This window comes from Physeter macrocephalus, chromosome 4 (assembly GCF_002837175.3).
Source record: "Physeter macrocephalus isolate SW-GA chromosome 4, ASM283717v5, whole genome shotgun sequence".
Lineage (NCBI taxonomy): Eukaryota > Metazoa > Chordata > Mammalia > Artiodactyla > Physeteridae > Physeter > Physeter macrocephalus.
In genome coordinates, this window is record NC_041217.1 from 82,978,195 (window position 1) to 83,005,248 (window position 27,054).

General features: G+C 39.8%; 1 long non-coding RNA gene and 1 pseudogene across 1 annotated transcript in view; both read right to left on the reverse strand.

Annotated features, from left to right (window-relative positions):
* Window positions 1–927: 927 nt before the first annotated feature.
* Window positions 928–27,054, reverse strand: part of LOC129392075 (uncharacterized) — a 30,560-nt gene continuing 4,433 nt past the window's right edge. Inside the window, exons 2-3 of the long non-coding RNA XR_008617153.1 lie at window positions 9,944–10,085; window positions 928–1,362 (exon numbers count right to left, since the gene is read on the reverse strand). This is a non-coding gene — a long non-coding RNA (uncharacterized lncRNA). The remainder of the gene's footprint in view (window positions 1,363–9,943; window positions 10,086–27,054) is intronic.
* Window positions 26,540–27,054, reverse strand: part of LOC129392074 (cytochrome c-like) — a 1,994-nt pseudogene continuing 1,479 nt past the window's right edge.

Here is a 27,054-nt window from a genome sequence, read left to right on the forward strand (position 1 = left end):
GAAAACAAATTGGCGTAGACGTCCCAAAACAGCAAAATTGAATGCCAGAAAACACAAAAGCGATACGTACAATATACTCAAGTAAAGAAAGCCAGAGATTATTTTTTATTCAGCCAAACTGTTCTTCACACATAAAGGTTACAGATGAACAGGTTTTTTTTTTTTTTTTTTTTTGCCGTATGCAGGCCTCTCACTGTTGTGGCCTCTCCCGTTGTGGAGCACAGGCTCTGGATGTGCAAGCTCAGCGGCCATGGCTCACGGGCCCAGCTGCTCTGCAGCATGTGGGATCTTCCCGGACCAGGGCAGGAACCCGTGTCCCCTGCATCGGCAGGCGGACTCTCAACCACTGCGCCACCAGGGAAGCCCCTCTTACTGATTTTTAAGATACCTTTAAATAGTTAGGTTATAAACCTCTTGTGGATTATATGTGTTGTAACTATATATGTCTTGTCTTTTTACTCTTTTTATGGTGTTTTTGGATGAACAAAATTCTTATATTTCATGTAGACCAATTTATAATGTTTTTCCTTTATAATTTATAGTTTTAAAAACTATATTAAGGTATCTTTCTCTTTCCTGAGGTCATAAAGATATTATATTCTTCTATATTATCTCCTAAAAGTTTTATAGTTTTGTTTTTCACGGTAGATCTTTAACTCTTGTGAGGTTTATTTTTGTGAATGACACTAGTTACTTTAAAAGGTGAGAATAAGGATTTGGGCTGAAAACAAGGAAAAATTTTGAAAGTCTACATACAGAGCCGTTAGCCCCACCAGGCCCCTTCTCCACCTGGGTGTAGCTACAACAACTTCTCCAGACAGATGACAAGGGAAAGTCTTCAGAATTAGGCACACCAAACACACTAGAGGGCAGGGGTTGCATTGGGGCTAAAAATGGAGGGAATAAGTGAAAGTTTGGTCCCTTTTCCAGCTCTGGCCCCTGAACTCAGGCAGCCAGGCATATATTCTCTGGGAGATTGGAGAGTTCTTCTTCAAAGAAATTGAATGGCCTCAGGAAAAATACCTACAGATAAAAACAATTCTGGATACTCAATACATAGGAGCCTCCTAATCACCTTACATTGTAGCCCACTGTGTAACAAATTGCTCCAAAACTTAGTGGCTTAAAACAGCAAACATTTATTATCTCACTGTTTCTAAGTTAAGAATCATGGCTTAGCTGAATACCTCTGGCTCAAGGTCTCTTGTGGGATTGCAGGCAAGCTGTCAGCCGGGGCTGCAGTTTCATCTGAAGATTCAACTGAAGTGAGATCCACTTCCAAGCGCATTTATATGGTTGCTGGACTCTTGCCAGGTGGGCCTCTCCATGGAGCTGGCTCAGGACATGACAGCTGTCTTCTCCCTGGGCAAGCAATACAAGAAAGAGGCTATTGTCTACAATACCCAAGATGGAAGCCTCAGCCTATTTATAAACTAATCTCAGAAGCGACATCCCATCACTTCAGTCATATTTTGTTGGCTTGAAGTGAGTCAGTAAGTCTAGCCCACATTCAAAGGGAAAGGATTACACAAAGGCATTGCAAATGTAGGGGTCCTCAAGACCACCCTCAGGTTTGATAATTTCCTAGGAATCACAGTACTCACTAAAAGTGGTCATATTCTTGGTTACGGTTTATTATAGTGAAAGGATACAGATCAAAATCACCCAAGGGAAAAGGATCATAAGGCAGTGTCCAGGAGAGTTTAAGTGTAGAACATCCAGTCTTCCTCTCCCCAAGGAGTTGTGCAGATAGTGCTTACTTCTTATAGCAACGATGTGTGACAATACACATGTAACACTGCCAACTGGGGAAGCCTACCCCAGCTTTGGTGTCCAGAATTTGTGCTGGGGCTTAGTCATGTAGACATGATTGCCTGCCTGGCTAACCTTAGTCTGTAGCTCCTCTGGAGGTTGAGCATGGTCCAGAGCCACCACCATAAATCACATTGTTAGCATAGACTACCTCGCATGGCCCTAGGCCTCCAGGTAAATAAGATACCCTTATCAGGCAGAATATTCCAAGGGCTTAGAACTGACCTCCCAGGAACTGAGGGCAAAGACCAGGCTCTCTTTGGAATAATCCTTCACTGCAAAGGCATGACTACTGGAAACTGAGGATCACTAGGGGCCATTTTAGAGCCTGCCTACCACACCCACCATCTACAAAACTTCCCCCATCTGAGTTCCTGATCAGTTTTTAAGTACCTCACTCTTAAATGTGATTGGATTACCACCCATTTAAGAAAAGTCTACCGTGTAAGAGAGAGGGCTGAACAGACCGTGAAGAAAGAAGGAACTTAGAGGAAACAGAGACAATTTAGGGAATTACACTAAACTAAACAAAATTAAACTATAAAACCAACCAACTAACCAACAAAACAAAACAAACCCTGCAATATTACTAGAGAGATAAAATATTGCATCTGATGCCAAAAACTTGGCCTCTGTGTACCGGTGCCAAATCAAATCTCGGAGACAGAGTTTTGGGTGAAGTAGAAAAGAATAGCTTTATTGCTTTGCCAGGCAAAGGGGGACACAGCAGGTTCCTGTCCTCATAAACTGTTGTGTCCCAACCTGGGAGGATTTGGTGAGGAGTTGTATAGCAATAGTACAGGGGTGGGCTTGCTGACAAGATTAGGGCATGTACGGGCCTGCACTCCTTTAATCTGGTCTCAGATAATCTCTTGATGAGCTTCTCTGGTTCCTTTAATCTGGCCTCAGGTGGTCTTCTCTGGTAAGAAGAATGCTGACAACTTCCATTTGTTGGGTTTTAGTTCTATAAAGAGCTCAAAGATATTATGTGTATTACTTGAGGTGGAACCAGGAAAATGCCTCAAGGCTGCACTATTGTTACTTGGCTGCTCCTCCCTTGTCTCTGCATCCCCTCCCTTCCCTGATCAGCAACTGTTCTAATCTGCCCTTTGGAACTCAGGGAAGGTCATGGAGGCTAGAGTCTGTTCCCTACAAACAAAGAATGGGGACATGGAAAGGCTTCCGTGCCCAGGAACCCCACAGGGTCCTGCTCGGTTTCACACCCATAAGACAAAACAAGATAATGCGGAAAAGATAACAAGAAAGTGCATCTGTGGGTTAAAACGTGGTAGATGACCTAAAATTTAAAAACATAATATAATTGTGTGAGATCGAGGAAGGGAAATGTATGTGTTTTGGTGTGTGTTGAAGGGAGTGGGATATAACTTAGCTAAGTCCTAATTGTCCAAATTCGGTAGTAAATCAGGGATGGATTCGAGTTTTGTGGAGCCAGAGGAACATATGATTCGAGGGATGGTCTTTAAGAAAAGTAATACAAAGTTATCTGTTTGAAGTTAACAATGGGGCCTTGAAAAGGGCCTGTGAAAGTGAGGGACTCTGAAACACAAGCCGCGTTAAGTTTCACAAAAAATCTCCCTCTATGGTCAATGGAAAGCATCTAAAATTGGAAAATCAAGAAATAAGAGTTTAGGGAATTCCTTGGCAGTCCAGTGGTTAGGATTCCACTCTTTCACTGCCAAGGGGCTGGGTTGGGGAAATAAGATAATGCAAGCCTCACAGCGTGGCCCCCCACCCCCCAAAAAAAAGAATTTCTAAAAAAAAGAAAGAAAGGAGAGTTTAAAAACTTTATTTAGAAATACAAGATAAGTACCAAAAGAAAAATCTGAAAGAGTTGAATGTTTGGGGCTGTGGAAATCGGAGTAGAGTGTGATGGTGCAAGGAACTACTATTTTTTATAATAATAATTATATTTTATAATAAAACCGTGAATACTATGTGGCTTTTTGCCCCATTCAGGGCCCCTCTCCTGTTGATTTATTCATTCATTCCCTTTTAACTCCATTGCCCAGTCCCAACTCCCTTTCTTTACCATTCTAATGTGTTTAATGGCATCTTTTGACCAATATGGTGAAATAGATAGGCTGCTGGCTCCTCCCCTTGAGATTAACCTTCGAGAAACTATAGGTTTCCAGGAAATAACAAGCAAACCATAAGAACCCCCTGAGCAGATAAAAGGTTGTTTTTTAAAAAATAAATTTATTTATTTATTTATTGGCTGTGTTGGGTCTTCGTTTCTGTGCGAGGGCTTTCTCTAGTTGCGGCGAGCGGGGGCCTCTCATTATCGCGGCCTCTCTTGTTGCGGAGCACAGGCTCCAGAAGCGCAGGCTCAGTAGTTGTGGCTCACCAGCCCAGTTGCTCCACAGCATGTGGGATCTCCCCAGACCAGGGCTCGAACCCGTGTCCCCCGCATTGGCAGGCGGACTCTCAACAACTGTGCCACCAGGGAAGCCCTAAAAGGTTGTTTTGAAATAGTATGTGTGTGTGTTGGGGGGATCTAGGTGGTAGTGCTGGTGCATCCTAGAACAGAGAGTGTTGTCTTGGCTCTAAGAGGGTAACTTGGAGAAAAACAACTTACATTCCTCTTGCCTGTCCAGCCCCTTGGCATTGGAACAATCATTGACAACCTTTATTGCAGAAATCTCTACTGTCCAGTATTTCCTGTCCAGGGATGAATTTATTGCAGTACAAAACCCTGCTAGAGTGAAGAGTTAGGAAAGCAGGGCGGGTGGGCTAGCCATGGGCACTACTCCTGCTCTCTTACTCTCCAAACCACCATGGCTGGTAGACGACAATCCAGGGAGTACTTCCTCCTAGTGGTTCTTCTCCCACAGGGTTTGACAGTGAAGTCCAAATGCTGAATTGCTGCTTAGAGCAAGTGGAGGTGGTGTGCTTCACTAGTTTTGTAGCACCTAGGACTCCTCCCCTTCTCTCTACTTAAATTTCTCTGGGTTGACAAAGACTATGGTCTGGCTTTCCAATCTTTCCCAATAGGCAGTGCCCAAAAGACTGGCCATCACACCAAGGGAAACATGCTCTCGCGGGTTAAAATAAAGAGTAGAACTAGCCAAAAAGGACGAAAAAGTAGGGGAGGAAATCACATCTTTCTACAGAAGCAGAGGAATTAGAACAGATGATAAATAATTTAAATAATTATTTTAAAAAGTACATCTTTGTATTTGTTCTTACAAAATGTATACAGCTTTTTAGTATGAGTTATTTTTAGTTAACAAAGATGGAAAATCATGTTTTGTAATACCTCTCATTTCTTTTTTTTTTTTATTGTGGTAAAAAAACCCCATAAAATTTACTATCTTCACCATTTTAAAATGTACAGTATCATTCAGTTTATGATTTTTACTTAAAAACATGTTTTTAAGAACCATCCATGTTGCTAGCTATATAACTAGTCTGTTGCTACCAACTTCTGCATGGATCTCCATGGTGAGTACCCCCTCTCCTAGGCAGGGATACCCAGACAGCCTCCAGTTATTCATGATCACAAATAACACTGCAGTGAATATCCTTATATATTTCCTTGCATAGGACCATGGAAGAATTTGAGATATATATCCAGGAGGGTAACTGGTGGACATAGAGGACGGTTACCTTTAGTTTGACTAATTTGAGCAAACGTGCTTTCCACAAGGGTGCACCAGGCTACATTCCCCACTAGCAGGGCATGAAGGTTCCCAGTTAATATAGTAACTAAAATGACATATCAGTTTTGTTCCAAATTAAATGTGTCCGATTATCAATGAATCTGAGCATTTCTTCATATGCGTGGTAGCTTTTTGAGTTTCTTCTTCTCTAGATTATCTCTTCATCTCCTTTGTTCATTCTTCTGTAGGGGTTGCTGATTTTTTTTCCCTGTTATTATACCAGAGTTTACTTGTATTCTAGATATTAATCCCTTATTGAATTTAGATTGCAAATATCTCATTCAGTCATTTGTTAAACTTTGTCTATGGTGGGTTTCTTTGAACAAAATTGTTTACTTGAGAAATATACTTATTTTGAAGTAATTTTGAACTCACAGAAAAATATATTTCAAGATATATAACAAGAATAGTACAGAGAACTTTCATTTGAGCATATGACGCACAACTCTCCTGAATAGTTTGGTGGGTGATTCCTACAAACAGGTTGTTCTCCTATATAACTACATTACAATCATCAAAATCAGGAAATTAACACTATGTAAACCTCAGACCCCATTCAAGTTTTACCAGTTGCCCCAATAATATACTTTATAACAAAATAATCCAACTCAAGAGCATACATTACCAACAGAAGGGAATTTCCTCAACCAAATAAAGGACATTTATAAAAGTCTTGAGATCTAGCATCATACTCAATGGTAAAGACTGAAAGCTTTTCCCTCTAAGATCAGGAACAAGTCAAGGATAGTTGTTTTTGTCACTTCAGCCTTGTACTGGAAGTTCCAGCCAAAGAAATTAGGCAAGAAGAAGAAATAAAAGTCATCCAAATTGGAAAGGAAGAAGTAAAACTATCCGTATTTGCAGATGACATGATCTTATACATAGACAATCCTAAAGTATCCACAGAAAAACTATTAGAGCTAATAAATGAATTCAGTAAAGTTGCAGGATACAATATCAATACACAAAAATCAATTGTGTTTCTATATATTAGCAACAAACAATCTGAAAAGAAAACTAAGAAAACAATTTCATTTTTAATACCATACAAAAGGATAAAATTCCTAGGAATAAACTTAACCAAAGAGGTGAAAGGCTAAACTACAGAACACTGCACAAAATAATCTCTTCTGCAGTCCCTTTTCCTCTTCCTTGCCTTATTTTCTTTATAGCTCTTAGAACAATCATGAATTATATATTTTAAATAATCTGGGGTCTGGCTTCCCCATGTTAGCATGTAAATTCCACGAGAGCAAGGATTTTTGTCTTTTTTATTTCTTACTAGAACAGTGCCTAGCACAGAATAAGCAGAAGATATAAATGGTCACGAGTTAGTTAAACTTGCAATGTTCCACCATTTTATAAAGATAACTTGTCAATAAATATTAATTTTAGGAAAAGGAAGGCATAGTTGTGTAATGAGGGCTTAAGAAACTGATGTCTTAAAAAGACATATTGTTTGCTTTACAGTAAGTTAAAAAGAGCTGACTAGAGAACTGCTGAATAGCAGGGAAAGTGAACTTGAAGTTGGGTAACATGAATCTGCACAGAACCAGGTCTAAAAGGAACCATGTAACTGGTAACCATGGACCTGTGGTAGTGATTGCCTTCTGAAGTAGAAACTATCATTTAATTAAGGATTCTTAGAATTAATGGCAGATATTCTAAGCAAGTATTTAAGGATATAAAAGGAATAATACATAAAATATATTCATAATACTGAAACATTAGAAATGACCTAATACCTTTTAGGGGGAGTGGTCAAGAGTTAGAGAAGCTCTCTTTAAAAAAATAAATAATTAATTAATTTTTGGCTGCATTAGATCTTCATTGCTGCACGCGGGCTTTCTCTAGTTGCGGTGAGCGGGGGCTACTCTTCGTTGCGGTGTGGGCTTCTCATTTCTCATTGAGGTGGCTTCTCATTTCTCATTGCGGTGGCTTCTCTCGTTGCGGAGCATGGGCTCTAGGTGTGCAGGCTCAGTAGTTGTGGCACACGGGCTTAGTTGCTCCGCAGCATGTGGGATCTTCCCTGGCCAGGGCTCAAACCCTTATCCCCTGCATCAGCAGGCGGATTCTTAACCACTGCGCCACCAGGGAAGTCCCAGAGAAGCTTTTTATTGAAGCCCTAGAATTCAGCATCATAGAGCATGAAAGAGATGACACATTGGCCTGGGAGACTTGGAATAAAGGCATTCACAAGGATCCATTTTTCCACTTTGACAACAAAGACAACATTTATATGGCTTCTATATAATATTTACCTTTTTACAGTTTTTAAAAAAATTTCAAACCTAAAGAAAACTTAAAAGATAGCACAATGAACATTTTTCACCTAGATTCACCAGTTGCTAACATTTTGTCACACTTGCCTTATTTTTAAATTTTTAATCTATTTATTATTTTTTAAACTGTTTATTACTGCATTTATTATTGCTAAACCTTTTGGAAGTAAGTTGCGGATATTATATTACTTTACCCCTAAGTAAATGGGGTAAAGCATGCTTGTCCTGAGAATAAGGATATTCTCTTACCACCACATTACTTTTATCACATCTAGGAAAATCAACAATAATGTCTAATCATCTAAGTTTAGGTTCATATTTAAATGTTCCCAGTTGTCTGCAAAATGTCTTTTTTATAGTTGCTTTTTTTTTCAAGGTTCACAATTTACATTTGGTGTTATGTCTCTTTACTCTTTTAAATTTTTAGAACAGTTCTCCTGGCTTTTAAAAAATGTTTAATTATGCTGTTTGAAGAGTCTGGGGCAGTTTTCTTGTAGAATGTTCCACATTCAGGATTTCTTTCCTTTTTTTTTCTTTATATTTATTTATTTTTATTTATTTGGCTGTGCCGGGTCTTAGTTGCGGCATGTGGGATCTAGTTCCCTGACCAGGGATGGAACCCGTCCCCCTGCATTGGGAGGGCAGTCTTAACCAGCAGACCACCAGGGAAGTCCCAGGATTTATTTCTTTGTTTCTCCATTAGTGCAATAAATGAAATATTTTAGCAAAAATACATGTTGTACCCTTTTTTGCATAAAATCAGAAGGCACATAATGTTAGGTTACCCAATTATTGTGATGTGTAGTGTGATCTCTGGTGTTATGAACTGAACTGTGTCCCACCAAAATTCATAAGTTAAAGCCCTAACCCCTAAAATGATGGCATTTGAAGATGAAGCCTTTGGGAGGTAATTACGTTTAGATAAGGTCATGAAGATGAAGTCCTTATTGTGGGATTAGTGTCCTTAAAAAAAGAAACACCAAAAAGTTTGCCTCTCTCTCTCTCTCTCTCTCTCTCTCTCTCTCTCTCTCTGTCATGTGAGGATACAGCAAGCAGGTGACCATCTGCAAGTCAGGAAAAGAGCTCTCACAAGGAACCAGATTGGCCAGGACCTTGATCTTGACTTCCCAGCCTCCAGAACTGTGAAGATAAATTCCTGTTATTTAAGCCACCCAATCTATGGTATTTTGTTATAGCAGCCCGAGCTGACTAATACAACTTGGTAGAGGTGGTGACCAGTCTTTCCACTTAACATGTAGATCTCCTTGTAATCATTAAGTAATCTGAGGGGTGGGTGATACTTTGAGACCATGTGAATATCTTGTTTCCCATTAACCTTTCATAATAATTTTAGCATAAATTAATAGTTCTTGCCTGAATGAAATTTTAATTCAAGGTTGCAAAATGGTGATTTTCCCAATTCTATCATTCCTTTTATATGTATTAGCTGGCATTCTTCTATAATACAAGCTTACCCTTTCCCCCTTTATCTAGTCTCTTTAACTCTTACTTTTTGTCCTTCCAAAGCAGACCCTGACACAGAAACCTGGTTGTGGGTAGTTTATTTGGGAGATGATACCAGAGGAACAGAGGAAATGGGGAAAGTTAGACAGGGCAAGGAGGAAAAGCCAGTAAATGGTTTATCAATGAACAGTTCTGCTGTGGATAATTGAGGCTCAGTCCCATTGAGAAACGATGTTGAACTCCTTAGAATTGTGCTGCTAATCCCAACACCTGTTAGTTAAGAGCTGCCCTGGATGTATTAACTATGCCCCCATTCCTAAACCTCTGCACTTTCCCATTGCCTCCCTCAGCAGCCATACACTCTAAGTGGTTCCTGAGAAAGACCTCAGGCAGAGCAGAAAAGTGGGCATCTGTCAGAACAATGGGAACTGTGGATAGAAAAGAATTCAAGTGGGTTGAGGGTAATGTGGAAAAAGGCATCAACAGCATCTGCCTCTCTCCCTCTCTGTCACTGTGAACTTGTGGAATTAAAAAAAAAAATCCCAGCATGTTATAATCCTTTACCATTGTTATGCTGTTTGATTCCCATATTGTCTCAAATTTGGACAGTGGGAGACCCTTCACATTGGCTCCTTTGTCCCTTTGTTCCCAATAGTCTTTGAACAGTTCCTTGCTTTCTGGCACAGCCAAACACTGCAGGCTTACCTTGTGCTTTCTCTGCCCCAGAGCTGGTTTCAGCCATTTCTTTAAGGAGTTCTGATTCTTTATAGTGGAGAATAATATTTAGAAATTGTTCTGGGTTGTCATTGCTTCTGGCCTTTTTCAGTGGACAAAGCTAGGAAATGCACTTAAAAATAAAACAAAACAAAAACCATCAGTTTACAGTGACCCCTCCAATTCAAATCAAACATCACAAGGTCTTTCCTCACTTTCCACCATTCCATATTTTATTTTCCTTCAACCACAGAGAAAACCCTGGGTCTCAATATCAATTATTTGCTCTTCCTTATATTATGCACAAGAGTTTCAGAGCTGCAACACCAATATCACGACCAACAACAAATCTTCTAAGTAGAATTTTAAGATTTCATTTTAGTTCTGTTTGTCTTCAAATTATACCCCCACTAAATGTGTACAGTGAGAAACCTGTACTCAAAATTATTTGAATTAATTATTTTTCTCTCTGAGGTTATATCATTTTATAAAGTATTTTTTAAAGCATTTAAAAATTTATTTATTTTATTTATTTATTTTTGGCTGCGTTGGGTCTTTGTTGCTGCACATGGGCTTTCTCTAGTTGCGGCGAGCAGGGGCTACTCTTTGTTGCGGTGCACAGGCTTCTCATTAAGGTGGCTTCTCTTGTTGCGGAGCACAGGCTCTAGGTGTGCGGGCTTCAGTAGTTGTGGCGCATGGGCTTAGTTGCTCCGCGGCATGTGGGGTCTTCCCGGACCAGGGATCGAACACGTGTCCCCTGCGTTGGCACGCGGATTCTTAACCACTGCACCACCAGTGAAGTCCCTGAGGTTATATCATTTTATATACAATTAAGTTTATTTGTTTTTCTTTTTAAAATTTTATTGAAGTATAGTTGATTTACAATGTTGTGTTTAATTTCTTCTGTACAGCAAAGTGACTCAGTTATACATATTCTTTTTCATATCCTTTTCCATGTTTATTACAGGATATTGAATACAGTTCCCTGTGCTATACAGTAGGACCTGTTGTTTATCCATCCTATGTATAATAGTTTGCATCTGCTAATCCCAAACTCATAGTCCTTCTGGGGCTGGGGAGGGAAGGACTGGAAGTTTATTTGTTTTTCTTTTTATTCAAATTTGAGGTTTGATTTTAAAATTCACAGAATGGAATACTATGTGGCCATTAAGAAGAAAAAGGAAGATCTCTATGTACTAATGAGGAATGAAATTGTAAGCCACAAAATAATATATATGGTGTGCTGAGTTTTGTATAATAAAAAAGGAGAAATACAAATATGTACACATTTTTTCCAAAAAAACCCAACGCACACATACAGTAAGAAGAAACCAGTTCTTTAGCAGTCCTGTTCTGCTTTCTTGCTAATGGATGCTGTGCATCAGATATTTTATACATTCCAAACAGGAAGAAGGAAAAGGAATAAGAAGCAACAGACTTCCACTTAACTCTCATTAGCCTGAATTGGGTCACATGGTCACACTTAGCAACAAGAGGGTCTGGGAGCACAAGCCTCTACGGTAGATTAAGGTAAGCAAAAAAGGGTTTGAAATGAAGGCTGAATGAGCATATCTATTGTATCTGCCACTCCTTACCTTTTAGATTTTAAAATATGTAAAAGTGAAACTGAGGATGGTCATTAGTTATATCCATTAAACTAACTTCCTTGTCTAGTAAATAGTAATCTGTCTTCACTGATCAAGCTTGTGAAACTGCATGCCCTTCAAGCTTCACGTAGCTTAGACAATGTATCACAAGACTCCCTTCACCACCCCCTTATAGATAGCATCTCTGACGTGTCTTAAGATGTGTGCTCAAACTGTTTTTCAGGAACTGAGTCAGCTCTTGTCCACATCAAGCCGGTTGAGGCCATGGACCCATTAACCGGGCCTGCTTTAGTGTTCCATAGGTGACCTTTTGAGTCAGAGGGCCAAAAATTCTACCCTTAGATCATGCTAACACCGCCATTTTCTGAACATACATCCTACGAAGGAGCATGAAGCCCAGTTGCAACTGTGCAGAGCAACACTTACCTCACTTCCTCTTTTCTTACCTCCAGTCACCTTCCCCTGCACCTCTGACCACTCTATGCCCTTTATCCATAAATATTTAAAACTCCTCGCCTTTGGGAGAGCTGGATTTGAGATTTGCTCTCCTGTCTCCTTGCTTGGCTGTCTCATGAATAAACCCTATCTCTGCTGCAAACCTTGGCGTCTATGGGGCAAGTGAACCTGGTTCGGTAACAAAAGGACAAGAGTCTAAAGAACTAGCAACAGCATTTTTCAAAATTGTTAAAGTCGTTGTAATAAAATCAGCCTATTTGTGAAGCAGAAGCCAGGTAAAAAGAAAATTTAATGGACTGTATTATACTACAAAATGGATATCTATTAAAATTATTGTGCCATGTGTCTCTACATCTTTCACAAATCAGTATCTATTTCTCTAGCTAGGTAGCTATCTATCTGGTTTGTGCTTCAATTTACTTCAACTTACATCTACTAATATCTGAACTCAATTAGATCTGTTTTCCCCTGCAGCATGGCAAAATCATATGGTATGTAAACAGGGTGACTGTTTGGCCTGGTTTTCCTAGGACAATCGCAGCATAATTATTAACAGCATCCCCTTTCATTCTCAAGCATTTTGGTTTAGATGATAAGTTATATGGTTTCCATTATACATAAAGAACAAGTGCATATGAATTGGTCCAAGTGGAGCTGTTAGTAATGACCTGGAAAGGGTCAGTAAATAGTCTGCTTTCTAGAAATGATTAAATCATATTTACATTTCATGTGAAGCCCACTAGGATTTCCCTCATGCTAATACAAAAGACCAGGAGGCATCCTTCAGTTCCTTATAGCCATAGACAAAGTCAAAATTTTTGTAGACTGGGAAATCCCAGTTCTTCCTGTTACCAGGCCAAGTTCCTTTGCCTGACACACAGCAAGCCAAACACTGTGATTGGAAATAAGGAAAAGATGAGGTAAAGTTTCGCACAGGCGAAACTAAGCTACATGCTTCTTCATTGGACACATTTTTATTTATTTTTTATTTATTTAAAAAATTTATTTAAATTTATTTATTTATGGCTGTTTTGGGTCTTTGGTGCTGTGTGTAGGATTTCTCTAGTTGTGGCGAGCAGGCGCTACACTTTGTTGTGGTGCGCGGGCTTCTCACTGCTGTGGCTTCTCTTGTTGCGGAGCATTGGCTCTAGGCATTCGGGCTTCAGTAGTTGTGGCACACGGGCTCAGTAGTGGTGGCTCGTGGGCTCTAGTGCACAGGCTCAGTAGTTGTGGCGCACAGGCTTAGTTGCTCTGAGGCATGTGGGATCTTCCCGGATCAGGGCTCGAACCCATGTCCCCTGCATTGGCAGGCAGATTCTTAACCACTGCGCCACCAGGAAAGCCTGGACACATTTTTAGAAAATGGCGGCATTAGCCATGTGCTGAGGGTGCAGTTTTTGGCCCTCTGATGTCAAAAGGTCATCATCAATTGGACATTTGTGCGTGTCCAGCTGGAAGGTCCATGGTCCCAGCAAGTCTTAACTAGCTCAAAATGGACAACAGCTGACTAAGTTCCTGAAAAACAACTTGGGCAAACATCTTAAGATTCGTGACATTGTTTAGGCTACATGATGCTTGGAGGATATGCAAGTTTTTGTAAAAACAAAGCAAGCTTGATCAGTGAAAGCAGGTTACAGTTTATTATTTTTAAGCAAGTTATAGTTTAATGGATCTGATGGTTACTCTCGGTTTCACCCTCTTTTTCTTTCCTTCTCATTCAACTTTGATTCTGCTTTCTTTTGTTCTTGTTAAGAATAGCTGACAGAATTTCCAGCAACTTAGGCATAGTTGGGGGTAGGACTTGGTAGTGGAGGGCAGTGAATGAGCTTTCAATAATATAGACATAAAAAAAAGGGAAATTGTAGGACTCCCATAAATTTGGAAGGCATTGCACCAATCTCTTTTACTGAACTCTACTCCAAGGCACAAATTAATTTATTGTACTCATGAATTGTATATATTATCTAACAACTCTACAACCAATGTTCTCATATCTTTGGGTGCTTGCCCAATTATTTCCTTAGAAATCCCTCTTCTATTTATTTTCTAAAATTAAACAAATTTACATACTATTTTTTAATACAGAATGACAATGTGTGTTATACGCTTAACTTACAGTACATTGGAATATATATATTTTTTCACATCTACAACATTGAATAATATTTTCTTGAACCATCTGATCTGTGACAAATAATGTCACTTTTTATTTGTATAGTTTTTTTGATTACCAGTGCACTTTTGACATTTTCATGCACTTAATATGCATTTATTTTTATTCTCATATGATTGGTTGGTCATGCTTTTTGTTTATTCTATATTGAATGCTTTTTTCTTCTTGATTTTTTTTTGGGGGGTGGTGGTGCAGTAGCTTTTTTTTTAATTTTAGACATCTTTTTTAATATTCTTTTCCATTATGGTTTATCACAGGATATTAAATATAGTTCCCTGTGCTATTCAGTAGGACCTTTATTCTTGATTTTTAAAAGAGTTCTTTCTATACTAGTGTAACTAGTATGATCTGCTCCAGAAACTCAAGGTACAAATATGGTCAAGTACATCCATTAATTTTCAAGGCCTGCCACATGCCCTATTAGAAGAAAGTCTAGTTTTCTCCACTGTGGTTTTCCCTCGTCTCCACTGATTGTCCAAGAATACTGAGGGGGGCTTACTCAGCCCAAAGGGCACCTCTTTTAATAGCCAAATACAGAGAGAACTAGAACTGGTGTCTACTCAGTGCTCCTTTGCCACTGAGTCTTTGCACATCCACATAAATTCTCCTTAACTTCAGATCTTGGTGAGCATAAAGGGTTTTTGGTCTCCTCTTCCCTATGGATACCAGGTTTCTAAGGCAAACTGATTCACGTTCTCCCAGTGACCCACTAGGTAAAACTAAGGTGAGGCAGCTGCTAATTGGAAACACACACACACACACACACACACACACACACCCCAAAAAGTTTTTTTTTTTAATTTAATTTATTTATTTATGGCTGTGTTGGGTCTTTGCTGCTGCGTGCAGGCTTTCTCTAGTTGCGGCGAGCAAGGGCTACTCTTCATTGCGGTGCGCAGGCTTCTCATTGTGGTGGCTTCTCTTGTTGCGGAGCACAGGCTCCAGGTGCGTGGGCTTCAGTAGTTGCAGCACCCGGGCTCAGTAGTTGTGGCGCATGGGCTTAGTTGCTCTGCGGCATGTGGGATCTTCCCAGACCAGGGCTCGAACCCGTTTCCCCTGCACTGGCAGGCGGATTCTTAACCACTGTGCCACCAGGCAAGTCCAACACACCAAAAAGTTTTGTTAGAATCTTCTTGCAGGACAGTGGGTGCCTTCACCAATTACATTTGCATAACTAAGACAGCCTTCATAGAACAAAGAATATCAACTTCATCTGATTAAAATTTTAAAAATAAACAGTAAAAAATACTGTTAAGAGATATGATCTTAACCCTTTATCATGTATGTTGTGTACATATTTTTCCATTTGTGAATTGCTTTTTAGCCTTGAATGTCTTTTTTTTTTTTTTAAGGGAGGAGGGCTATACCTGTTTTAAATTTTTTATGTAGTCAAAGGTACGGCCTCAACTTTTATTTCTTAAATCTTCATCAAGATTCAAAAGACATTTCTCATACCAAATTTATAAAAGACATTTACCCAAACTTCCTTTTGGTACTTTAATGTTTTCATTCTCTCACATTTCTAATTTTCATCTATCCACAGTTATTTGGCAGAGGAGTGAGATAACGACCTAATTTTCTTTTTGCTGTGTATGACTAGCCAGTTGCACAAACATCACTTATTAAGATCTAACTCTTCCCCATGATTTGAACTGTCCCTTTATCATATGTGGGCACTTCCCACAGCAATTATTTCAAAACTTTTCAACTATTTTATTCTCTATCAGCCACTTTTCCATCACTCTCAGCAGACAACTCTTCACAAATAATTGAGTCTGTCAAGAATTCCAACTTTTGCTGCAACTCCATTCTTCACATGAACATAGACCATTTTCTACCTCTAGAACAAGGCTCAGCAAACATTTCTGTAAAGGGGCAGATAGTAAATATTTTAGACTGTGAAGGCCAAGAGGCAAAATCAAGGATATTACGTGGGTTTTTATATAAAAGGTCTACTAACGAGAAGAATGATTTTTTTTTTTAGGAATAACATTAATTGGGAGCTCTGATCAGTTGCAAATATTCATCCATTAAAATCATTCTTACCTTCTGGGACCATGCAAAAGCAGGCCAGATTTGGCCCCTGACCTTTGACATCTTCCCTCTGTCCATTAACTTGAGAATTGCCCCAGAGCATCCCACCTATCCACCAAGGCCATTTCCGGATCCCAATTCTTCCCTGCTTTTTCAGTGACATTAGCCATCAATCTACTTAGCAATTCTATTCCAATTCCAAATGGTCCAATCCCTGGACCATTCCTTTCAGTGATTAATTTGTATATTTACATAATAAAAGACAACCTTTTTAAGGCCAAATAAAATATAAAAGTAATTTAAAATAGGTAGGCAGCACTTTCTATTGACCATAGTATATTTACAACTAAGGGAAGTTAGTTGTAACTAACTTCCTCTAGTAAACCCACACATTTCTACCACAAGTATAATACAAAATAACAAAAAAAAATTTTAAATCATTTGTAGTTAGTTTTAGAATACAGACACAATTTTTTGTCCATCAGCCTTGGTTTCCTATTTCCATTCTCTTTTCCTTATTTTTAACTTATGGCTATCTTTCCTAAGGAACATTGTCTGGAGAATGGTGATTCATAACACAATAATGTGCTAGGTAGTTAGAAAAAGCCAACCTCTAACAAATAAAACACCATATATACAAAAATACATACTACAATGGAGTCTTTATTATATTAACATTATATTGACTTTATGTGAAAGTGCTCCAAGGCTATAATCTAGGAGACCTGTGCTTAAATCCTGATGCTAAAACTAACCCAGGATTCATTTTTCCCAACTATTTAACAGACCACTGCTAATTTCTACTATTAATTTTACCTTTAAATTTTTTGGGGAAATAATCTTAAGTATGTTAAAGAGTTATAAGCACAGCAGAAAAATGTTTTTTTTCTATTCCTGGCTCATTTCAGAGCAGAGATGCCCCATCATTCTCAAACATTTTCAAGTATTTCCTACAAATGAGGATATTCTCCTAAGTAGCCACAGCACAACTATCAAGACCATACATCACTACTACCTCAGACCCATTTAAGTTTTACCAATTGATCCAGAAATGTCCTTTGTATCAAAACAAAATTATCATTTTAACCATTTAAAAATATACAGCTCAGTGGCATGAATACATTCACATTTTGTGCAACCATCACCACCATCTATCTCCAGAACTTTTCCATCTTTCCAAAATGAAACTTCATACCCATGAAGCAATAATTCTCCATTTTTTTCCTTCCCACACCATGGCAACCACCATTCTGCTTTCTGTCTCTATGAATTTGACTATTCTAGGTACTTCACATAAGTGGAATCATACAATATTTGTCTTTTTGTGTTTGGCTTTTTTCACTTAGCATAATGTCTTTAAGTTCCATCCATGTTGTTGCATGTGTCAGAGTTTCCTTTCTTCTTAAGCCTAAATAATATTCCATGGTATGTATATACCACATTTCGTTTATACATTCATTTATCAGTGGACACGAGTTGTTTCCAACTTTTAGGTATTGTGAATAATGCTGCTATGAACACTGATGTACAAATATCTGTTCAAGTTCCTACTTTCAGTTCTTTTGGGTGTATAACCAGAAGTGGTAGTGCTGGATCACATGGTAATTCTAAGTATAATTTTTTGGTAGTGTATATATGTCCATATATACTACCAAATGTAAATTAGATAGCTAGTGGGAAGCTGCCTCATAGCACAGGGAGATCACCTCTGTGCTTTGTGACCACCTAGAGGGGTGGGATAGGGAGGGTGGGAGGGAGGGTGACGCAAGAGGGAAGAGATATGGGAACATATATATATGTATAACTGATTCACTTTGTTGTAAAGCAGAAACTAACACACCATTGTAAAACAGTTATACTCCAATAAAGATGTTAAAAAAAAAAAGTATAATTTTTTAAGGAAGTGCCATATTGTTTTCCAGAGTGGCTGCACCTTTTCACATTCCCATCAGCAATGCACAAGGGTTCCAATTTCTCCACATAAAAGCCAACACTTGTTTTCTTTTTATCTTTTCTTTTGATAATAGCCATTCTAATGTATGTGAAGTGGTATCTCATTGGGGTTTTTATTTGCAGTTTGTCAGTCTTTTTAATCTCCCTTCAATCTGGAATAGCTCCTCAGTCTCTCCTTGATGTTTGTGACCTTGATAGTTTTTCTTTTGGTCCTCCAAGTGAATAGTGGCTCAAGCAGAAGTTTAATTAATTATCACTCCCATAAATTCCAAAACCAATGGTCCTGATCAGTAGATAGTGATTCAAGATCCCATGCTTCTTCCATATTGCAGCTTTGCCATCTTCTTAATGTGGTTTCCAAATGACCTTGAAATTTTGAAGATTGGAGACATGCTATTTTGTAGAATATCTCTGTTTGTGTTTATCTGATGTTTCCTCATGACTAGATGCAGGTTATACAATTTTAGCAGGAATGTAAAAGAATTGTGTTCTGTGTTCTCATGCCATCCTAATATAGTTTTGATTTGTCTCATTACTGATGGCTTAAATTCAATTCGTGATTAAGGCAGTGTCTGCTACTCTTCTCCACTAAAAAGTTACTCCTTTTTTCTTTAATTAATAAATATTTTGTGAGTAATATTTTGACACTACATTAAGTATATAAATGAGATACTAAATTATGCAAATATGTAAACTTTGAGGCTATGTTAATAAAATTTCCTCAACAAACTTGATTTCTTTCTTTTCATCAGTTTGGATTCATGGTTTCCTATTTTATTCAGTGGGTTATAATCTGTTCCTATCATTGCTTATTTTGATACTCAAATTGTTCCAGATTTGGCTACTCAAAACTTATTAAAGCTGGCTTTTCTTACCTTTTAACATGTTACCATCATTTTATGAAGACTTCCTTACCTGCAACAATAAAATATTCCAGGCTCATCTTCTGTTTTCTCTGCTGTAGGCTTGGAATCAGCCATTTCACCAAAGGGCTCTAGTTCTTCTTAAAAGAGAAGGGTATTTAAGAGCTAGGATCTGGGTGCTAGGTGTATTATTATTATTATTTTTAGTAGACTTCAGGTTTTACTGCCAAAAATTACAAAAAAAACCTGATTTTTAAAACCTGTGAAGTGTTAGAATTGTAAATGAGGGGCTGTGAATCTGTAACATCTACTTTAATTTTATTTTTTTAACTTAATTTTTTTACTGAAGTATTGTTGATGTACAATATGTGCTAGGTGTGTTTGTTGCTATTGGGGCATGTGGGATCTTCCCGGACCGGGGCACGAACCCGTGTCCCCTGCATTGGCAGGTGGATTCTCAACCACTGCGCCACCAGGGAAGCCCCAAAATAACTCTTATCTTCCTTTAGTCTCCCCATATATTTAAGTGACTCTTCCACAATTGCCTCTCTTTGTTCAACTTTATATATAAGCCCTTAGGTTTCGTCATTGCTTTGGGTCATTTCCTTATGAGGGCTCCCAAGTCATGTAAAACTTATATTACATAAATCTTTATGCTTTTCTCCTCTTAATGTTTTTTTAAAAAATATTTATTTATTTATTTATTTAGGCTGCCCCAGGTCTTCGTTGTGGCATGCAGTATCTTTAGTTGCGGCATGTGGACTTCTTAGTTGTGGCACGCAGACTCAGTTGCAGCATGTGGACTCTTAGTTGTGGCATGCAAACTCTTAGTTGCGGCATGCATGCGGGATCTAGTTCCCCGGCCAGGGATTGAACCTGGGCCCCCTGCACTGGGAGCGTGGAGTCTTACCCACTGGACCACCAGGGAAGTCCCTTAATCTGTCTTATGTCAATTTAATTCTCAGGCCCAACCAGAGACCTTAAGAGGGTAGAGGTAAAATTTTTGCTTCCATTATATACACATACATATACAATTATACATTTATGTCTCAGTTATGTATTTATTTCTATAACTATCTCTATATATTGACACCCATGAGGACACATAGATACCACAATTCCAACCCAGCATTGCAGAGTTTATTCTAGTTTTCTCTTTCCATATTTGTAACTGAGGAGGATGTCCTCACTCCACCAAGGCTCTGACACATTATGACGGGTTCCATTCTTGCACTGATGCCCTTCTTAACTCTCTCGGGCTACCCTATGCTGGGCTAACCCCTGCCCATGCAAAGCTGTTCTCCCATTGGATGTCTTCCTTACCCTGCTCAGAGTCTAAAACCCTACACTGGGCCTTCCTTCTACACAGATGCCTTCCCCATCCATCGTGGGCTCTGATGCCAGGGCCAGGCCATCCCCCTGTGCTGGCCACCCTCCTCACCCTGTGCTGGCTCTGATGTCCCATGCTGGGTGCCCCCACTCTTCTCTGGCTTTGACTGTCTGTGCTGGGTGATAATCCCCTGCATGGACACACTCTTCACCCTGCTTGTTCTCCAAACTCGATGGCCCACCGTCCCATGTAGAAGCCTCTCTCTTCATCCTGCAGAGGCTGACCCCTCTCCCCAGGAGGAAATCCTGCTTAGTCTCTGACTCTGCCCTTGAGCACAGCTGCTCTCCCTCTGAGGCACAAATACCCGCATTGTTGATCCCGCTTAATGGCTTCTGGGCAGAATCGCTGGGGAAGGGAAAAGAAATGGGTAAGAAGGAGAGCTCAGTGACTATTTTTAATATTTATCAGTTATAATAGACAAAGCTGATTGCCTTCGCAATAACCCTTCTTTCCACCATCTTTTGTTACTTGCAGCCAAAAGAATTCTAACTGCCCAACTAACCTTACTGATGCCCCTCTCTCAGCATACAGCCTTGCTTCTTTCTCAGAGGCTACACAGGCTTTTCCTACTCTTCTATCCACATCCCCTAAGGCACAAAATTACCTGTATCTCCACAGTACTCTATCTTCTTTCCCATAATTTCCAGGCAGTGATATTCTTTCTCTTATTCTAAGGCTAATTTACCCATCATGTGTTCTATATCCTATTTTCTCCCAGATTCTTAGGGAGTCTGCTTTGGTAAAAGTTTCCTTTATTTCCTTTATTTTCAAATTCTGGATTATTATTAGTTCTTTTCTTTAAGCAGAAGAATGGCCAAGTCTCTTCCTTCTTATAAACAAAGATAAACCTTCCTCTGATCAGAAAACATTTAATATGTAAATTTTTTTGGATCCAATATAATTCTACTTATAAAAATCACTTATTGGGACTTCCCTGGTGGTCTAGTGGTTAAGACTCCACACTCCCAATGCAGGGGGCCTAGGTTAGATCCCTGGTCGGGGAACTAAGATCCCACATACTGCAACTAAGCCTGTGTGTCGCAACTAGAGAAGCCTGCACAGCCAAAATAAATAAATTAATTTTAAAAAATCACTTATTAATTTATTGAATATTTATGAGCACCCATGTGCCAGGTACCATGAATAAAATGATAAGCAGAAACAGATGTCCCTGATTTCATGGAGCTTAATGAGACAAATATCAATCAGATAATCACACTAATGAATGCATTATTGCAAATTGAGACCTTAATGATAAAATGAAATATTATGTACTCATATTTGTTGGTCCCTATTCCAAACTCTTTCCATGCATTAATTTAATCACAAATAATGTATTATATGTACTATAATATGTATATAGTTTTATTATGCCCACCACTATTATACCCACTTGCAGAAATGAAACTGAGTCAGAGAGTGGTTAAGTAACTTGTCAATACAGCCAATAAGCGATAGAGTTGGAATTCAAACCCAAATTGTCTAGCCCCTGCTCTTAACCATTATGCTATACAGGTCCTTACAAGTAGCTGTGAAGAGGGATCTATTTTTTTTCTTTTAATTAAAAAAAATTTTTATTTATTATTGTTTCTGGCTGTGTTGGGTCTTTGTCACTGTGCATGGGCTTTCTCTAGTTGCGGCGAGCGAGGACTACTCTTCGTTGTGGTGCGCGGGCTTCATTTTTTTTTTTTTTTTTTTTTGCGGTACGCGGGCCTCTCACCGCCGTGGCCTCTCCTTTCGTGGAGCACAGGCTCCGGATGCGCAGGCTCAGCGGCCATGGCCCACGGGCCCAGCCGCTCCGCGGCATGTGGGATCCTCCTGGACCGGGGCACGAACCCGCGTCCCCTGCTTCGGCAGACTCCCAACCACTGCGCCACCAGGGAAGCCAATGTGCGCGGGCTTCTCATTGCGGTGGCTTCCCTTGTTGTGGAGCATAGGCTCCAGGTGCGTGGGCTTCAGTAGTTGCAGCACCCGGGCTCAGTAGTTGTGGCGCATGGGTTTAGTTGCTCTGCGGCATGTGGGATCTTCCCAGACCAGGGCTCGAACCCGTGTCCCCTGCACTGGCAGGCAGATTCTCAACCACTGCACCACCAGGGAAGCCCAAGGAATCTTTTTTTAGTTTTATTTTATTTTTTATTTTTCGCTGCCTTGAGTCTTTGTTGCTGCTCACAGGCTTTCTCTAGTTGGGGTGAGCGGGGGCTACTCTTCATTGCGGTGCATGAGCTTCTCACTGTGGTGGCTTCTCTTGTTGCAGAGCACGGGCTCTAGAGCACAGGCTCAGTAGTTGTGACACATGGGCTTAGTTGCTCCGCAGCATGTGGGATCTTCCCAGACCAGGGCTCAAACCCGTGTCCCCTGCATTGGCAGGCAGATTCTTAACCACTGAGCCACCAGGGAAGTCCCAGAAAGAGGGATCAACGAGGATATCCAACAAAGAAAACTGATCTAGACAGGAGCTTTCTGAGGAAGTACTGCTTGAGCTCAGATCTCAAGTTTGAGTAGGCATTAACTCTGCAAAGTGGGTGGTAGTGGTGGTGGTGGTGGTGGTAGGAGAAGCAATCATTTCACCTAGAGGGCAGAATGTGCAAAGGGCCTGAGGCAAGAGGGAGCATGGCACAGTGAAGAAACTGAAAGGCCAATGTAGCGAGAATGTAGAAAGCAAGGGAAAAGTGGGACATTATATGGCTAGAGAGGTAGTCTAGGCCAGATGAAACGGGGCCTTATTGGCCCTTAGGGATTTTGTTTTTCATCCTAAGAGTAAGAGAAAGCCATTAAGATAAGGATTGGGGAAGCAGAGATCAGTTTCCTTTGAAAAGATTACTCAACTCCAGTTTAGACAGTGAATTATAGGGGAGTCACAGTACATGTGGAGATGAGGCTTGTGATATCTTGAGGGTGGTAAGTTGACTTAGGGTGGTGACAGTGGAAACGGAGACAAATGGAGGGATGTGGAGAAATATTTAGAAAGTCAAATTGACAGTACTGGGTAAAAGATTAGACATGAGTGGTAAGAAGTTGTAGGTTTTAAGGACAACCCCCTCCTGTATGTAATCTGTTAATAAAATCAGTTAATGTATCTTCTAAATATCTTCCTTTCTAGCTCAAAACACCATTTATTGAGATAGGGAATGTGGAAGAAGATGAGGAGGTTTGGGGAAAAGATTACTGAGTCTTGGACATGCTGACTTTGCAGTGCCTTTGAGACATTCACATGGAGATAGTAATTGACCTGGGCTAAGGTCATACACTTGGGAGTTATCATTGTATGGATGGCAAATGAAGCTGAAGCATGGATGAGTTTGCCTAGGGGAAGAAAACTGATGAGAGGAGAAGGGGATCTAGAGCTCATATTTCAGAAAGCCCAACATTGAATAAGTCTGAGTATAGCAAAATGCTAACTTTGTAGGCCTGTATTGATCAAACCCTGCACATTCCAAAGAAAGGCTTGTTTTTAGAACTGTTCTTGACTGACTCCTGGGAGATGATAACCTCTGAGCCCTTGGAATACTCTGCCTAATAAGAATGGTTTGTATCCCTTAGGTCTTGGGCCACATTGTATCACTTTGACTGAATAGTTTAAGCTATCAATGTGATTTATGCTGAACATCTGTTTTAGTATGCCTGAGGCCTTGGACCATGATGTATCAGTTTGACCTCTGTGGGCTGGAATTTGAGCAGCTGAGGTCAGTTATGTGGGTGACCCATGCCTATGGGACAGACCTTCCCCCAAAATAAACACCCTGTATACCAAGGCTTGGGTGAACTTCCCTGTTTGGCAACACTTCACAAAGGTGTTGTCACACATCATTGCTGGGAGAATTAGTGCCTCTGCAACTCCACTGGGAGGAGACACCTGGAACCTTGTGCCTGTTTTCTTCTGGAATTTTCTCCATGGGCCTTTAACCTTTGCTGATTTTAATCTGTATCATTTCACTGTAATACACCATAACCATGAGCATACCAACTTTTCTGAGTCCTGTGAGTTCTTCTAGTCTGTTTTTGGGGACCCTGACACTGTACGTAAAAGAAAAACAGCAGTCCAAGAGGTAGGAAGAAAACCACCAGAGTATGGTGTCATGAAAGCCATGGAAGCAAGTGATTCCAGAAGGGGGAATTGTCAAAGGTGTGAAATCCCATGGTGAAAACAAGGTTAGGAATAAAATATATCTACTGGATTTAAAAAACATGGAGGTCCTTGATGACCTTAGCAAGAGCTGTTTTAGTAGAGTGATGGAAATGGAAGCCAGGCCAGAGCAGATTGAGGAATAAGTGGGATGTGAGGAAACAGAGAACTTTAGACAGAGAAACAAAAAGATTGCAGGTTAATTTACCTTTATTTATAGTAGCAAAATACATCAAACATAATCTAGTTATTTAATAACCCCTTGAATTTATATATTAAAAATTTTTACAATGGGTATACTTGTTGAATCAGCAATTCTATCTTTAGGAATAGTCATAAAAATAACTATAGACATGCAAAGTATTATTCATCACAATGCTTATCACAGTATTGTTTATAATAGCAAAAAGTTGAAAACAACCTTATTGTGTAAGAACAGACAGCTAATATATTACGGTACACTCACATTATGAAGTCTGTTTATTGTCTAAATTGGAATGTATCTTACTGGTTGCAAGAATTAGAGATAATGTGTGTGAAATCACTTTGTAAATTGTAAACTGCTGTTCAAATGTCCTGTTTATTACTGGGATTAACAATGTGCCCCTGGAAGGCCTTAGAAACATAGAAAAGCCAAAGAGCTAGTAATTAGACTCAGAACTCTGCCATTTGTCCCACTTTTCTTGGTACTAGTGGTTCTCAAACTCAGACAACATGGCACCTGGAAGTCAAAGGGTGCTTTGCACATCATGAAATGCTGAGAAGCGAACTTTATTTTTTCTAAGATCTTGTTTTTAATTACCTTCAGCCTTATGATCACAAAATCTACAAATTTGTGCTGATGGTGTATCTCCTCTACTTTAATCCTCTAATGAGTTTGCAAAGACGCCATTACCAATCACATATATACAGGAGTTTTATAGTTTCATGTCGTTTTGAATAGCTGTTTAAAGACAATCCTGAATTATAACTCAGTCTCACTCAGATAGTAAAGGATTTAAAAGCAAAGTTTAACTTGCTATTATATCTTGTCACACTGACTTTTTTTTTTGCGGTACGCGGGCCTCTCTCTGTTGTGGCCTCTCCCGTTGCGGAGCACAGGCTCCGGACGCGCAGGCTCAGCGGCCATGGCTCACGGGCCCAGCCGCTCCGCGGCATGTGGGATCCTCCCGGACCGGGGCACGAACCCGTGTCCCCTGCATCGGCAGGCGGACTCTCAACCACTGCGCCATCAGGGAAGCCTGTCACACTGACTTTTAAAAGCCTCTGACCTTATAGATCATCTATAAAATGTGAGAAGTGTTAAATATTCTTTGATATTTTACATAAACCACACTAAAATGCCTTTCATTAAGTAAAAGGCAACATTTTACTTATTTATTTTTCTCTTTTCTTTTTGGATGCACTGCGTGTCTTGTGGAGTCTTAGTTCCCAGACCAAGGACTGAACCTGGGCCCTTGGCAGTGAGAGCACGGAATCCTAACCACTGGACTGCCAGGGAATTCCCAAAAGGCAACAAGAGCGTGGAATCCTAACCACTGGACTGCCAGGGAATTCCCAAAAGGCAACATTTTGGATACAGGGAATTTTGGATTGGCATAGTTAAGACCAAAAAGATAAAATGGATATTTCTACCTTGTCTTCAGCCCTTTAAAGCCCAATGAACACAAACTGAAATGCAGGTGAGTCTTGCTCAATTGTATGAGACAACAAAGCGATTTTCCCAGTATTTAAATATTATACTCATATAATCAGTTCTATAAACCTAAATTAAAACCAATATCCTATACGTTTTGAGATGGCATTCACCATCTTTGTGAAAAGTTCGATATTACCAATCAAGTCTAATTATATCTTTAGAAGAGGGAAACAGTGACAGTACTTGCTGAACTGGAATTCCTATCAAAATTCAAAAAGCTGATCATATTAATTTAACCACAGCCAATCTTATTCAAATCAGGACTGTCCAAAAAAAAATTCTGTCAGCCACTCATGATCTGAATTTTGGTATATGAAATCAATTTAAATGTTACACATAAAAGAAGTTGAGACATTTTTGTTTTGTAAGAAAATAAGGCAGTGGGCCAACTATTACTCATTAGAAGCTTTGAGATAAGCTATCAAGTCTGCCCTTTCTGTCTTCTTAATGCCAGCGAAGATCATTTTTTTCCAAGGATGTACTTCTTAGGAGTCTCCAAATACATTTTTCCCCAGGTGATGCCCTTTTTCTTGTTGGCATCAGCGTAAGAGAATCCCAGGGGCCTGACCTGTCTTCCATCCAGGACCATTTATTATGCTTGCCTTTCTTTTCCACGGTGTGGCACTGGGCATATTTCTGGACAAAAATCTTGCCCTTCTCTTCCCTGGTGGCGTAGTGGTTGCGCGTCCGCCTGCCAATGCAGGGGAACCGGGTTCGCGCCCCGGTCTGGGAGGATCCCACATGCCGCGGAGCGGCTGGGCCCGTGAGCCATGGCCGCTGAGCCTGCGCATCCGGAGCCTGTGC